Here is a 2507-nt window from a genome sequence, read left to right on the forward strand (position 1 = left end):
CAGGGGTGCACCAACTTACCCACCACGCTCGCTTAACTCCGACCGGACACACTTTCCAGGGTCATGCCCGGCCTCGGCCAAACAATACGCCGCAACCCGACCTAGACTTAACAGAGAGGTCAGCACGCCGGACTAAACCTATGCCCCCAGGGGTCATGGGCCATCTCCCCGGAAACTCCTGCACGTTGCGTACGCGGCCGGTGAGCAGACCTAGCTACCTCCTTCAACAAGGCAGGCGCTTACGCAGTCCAACCCGGCGCGCGCCACTCAGTCGCTGACGTCTATTAAGCTTTGGCTGATGTATACGACGCAGAACGCCCATACTATGCCCACGTGATGGTTAGTGCTATCAGGCCAGAGGCCCCTCGGATCAAATATCCAAATCGTAGTGGATTAGGAACGCGCGGTAACAAGCAGAGACTCACGAAAGAAGTGACCCCGTTGCCCCGTCTCGAGGACTTGCGGCAAGGGCTAAGAATGCCCGGCCATGCCTCGTAATTATCTCACGGGCACCTTCCAGGTCAACCCGTCTCCACATCACTTTTCAAGTAACAGATGTAAAGTCCAAGTATCCGTGTGTCCAAACATCAAGAGGAAAACCCAAGGAATCACCCTCGGTGGGTTCCACTCAATGTAATCATCAAGGAGAACGTAGAGGAATCACCCTCGGTTCACACTTGAGGGGTTGCACGACAGAGTCGTATCGGAAGTGGTTAAAGAGGAAATCACCCTTGATGACCACGACCGAATAGCTACACTATAGGTTAACATCAGAAGTGTTGTAGAGGTCTCACCCTCGGCACTCAATAGTAACACTGCAGAGTCGAGCAACGAAGGGGCGTGATGTGACGTGAGGTGTCGGGTCCTGGTCTTCGATCCCGTTGATCGGGTCTTCTGATAATCCAGCGGGGCAGTCGAGTCAAGTGGGGGGGGGTCACTGATGGGTCTCTAACCAACCTATACTAAGCAGTTTAGGATAAGCAGGTAAGGTACCACAGCAGATACAAAAGCAGGCTATGCATCAGAATAGGTGCAAACAATAACAGTAGCAAAATCTAATGCAAGCATGAGAGAATGGAATGGGCGATATCGGGATGATCAAAGGGGGGGGGGCTTGCCTGGTTGATCTGGCAAGGAGGGGTCGTTGTCGACGACGTAGTCGATCACCGGGGCATCACCGGCCTCGGGGTCTACCGGAGAGAAGAGGGGGAAGAAACAGTAAATACATAGCAAACAGAGGTAACACTAAGCATGACATGACGATACGTAGCGCTAAGCGTGCTCTAACGCGGTCCTAGACGTTATAGGTGAAGGGGGAAATCAACCGGGAAGGTGTTCCCGGTTCCAGACCTGTGTCAGACAGATGACCGAAGGGGGAAAGTTCCATGTTCAGCATGCTAGGGGCATGTGACAGATGAACGGACCGCGTATTCGGATTTGTTGGATTTTTCTGAGCAACTTTCATATAGAAAACATTTTCATCGGAGTTACGGTTTAAAAGTTACGGATTTTCAAAGTTTAAACCAATTTCTGAATTATTTTAAAAGCAGAAAAGGTTTATTGCGTCAGTAGTGACGTCAGCATTGCGTCAGCTCTGCTGACCAGTCAAACTGACAGGTGGGACCCACCTGTCAGCCTCTCTGTCTAACAGAGGCTTAACTAAGCTAACAGGGTTAGTTAGGGGGCGTGGGCCCCAGCAGTCAGTGACTGGTTAGTACTAACTAACTAACTAATTTAATTAACGTTTTAATTAATCATTTTTATTTAGAAAAAAAAACGTTTATTTAACAAAAATATGCGATGGGGCCCGCGTGTCAGAGACACTGTGTGCCCAGTCAGCACAGTTGACTGAGTCGACTTAGTCAACAGGGGCCCGCGGGGCCCGCTGGCAGTGACCCAGGGGGTGGCCCTGACTGGCCACGTCGGCAGCGGGCGCCGGAGTGGCTCCGACGAGCCGAAACCACGGCGGAGCGGCCAGGAGAGCGTCGGGATTCGCCTACGGGCGTCCGTTTTTCGCGCGACCTGGCGCGCGCGAACGGGAGGATGACGCCGCGTCCAACCGGAGTGGTTACGAGGCCGGGGGTGGACGGAGGTGACGGCGGCGAGCTCGGGAACCTCGCCGGAGTTCGTCCACGATCAGGAACGGCGCTACAGGGCTCGGCAGAGCGCGGGGATGGGTGCTTCGGGCTCGCACGGGCGGGCTGAGCACGACCCCGAGCTCGGTAGAGCTCGACGGGCAGCGAGGGCACGACTACGAGCTCATCGGCGGTGAGGTGTTCGGGTGCGGCAAAAGCGGCGGCTGCGGCTACGGGGAGAGGCCGAAGAGAGGGGGAGGCGATGCGGCTGCTCACCGTGAGCCTGTAGGTGTGCGCTAGCGGGCTCGGGGAGGACCAACGGCGGTGAATCGGCATCGGAGACGAAGACGGCAGTAGGAGGAAGAAGGAGTCGTCGGGCTCGCGGTGGTGGCTCCCTTCTCGCTCCAGTTGGTGCAGAGGGTGTAGCCGAGG

Source organism: Triticum aestivum, chromosome 3A (assembly GCF_018294505.1).
Source record: "Triticum aestivum cultivar Chinese Spring chromosome 3A, IWGSC CS RefSeq v2.1, whole genome shotgun sequence".
NCBI classification, from domain to species: Eukaryota; Viridiplantae; Streptophyta; class Magnoliopsida; order Poales; family Poaceae; genus Triticum; species Triticum aestivum.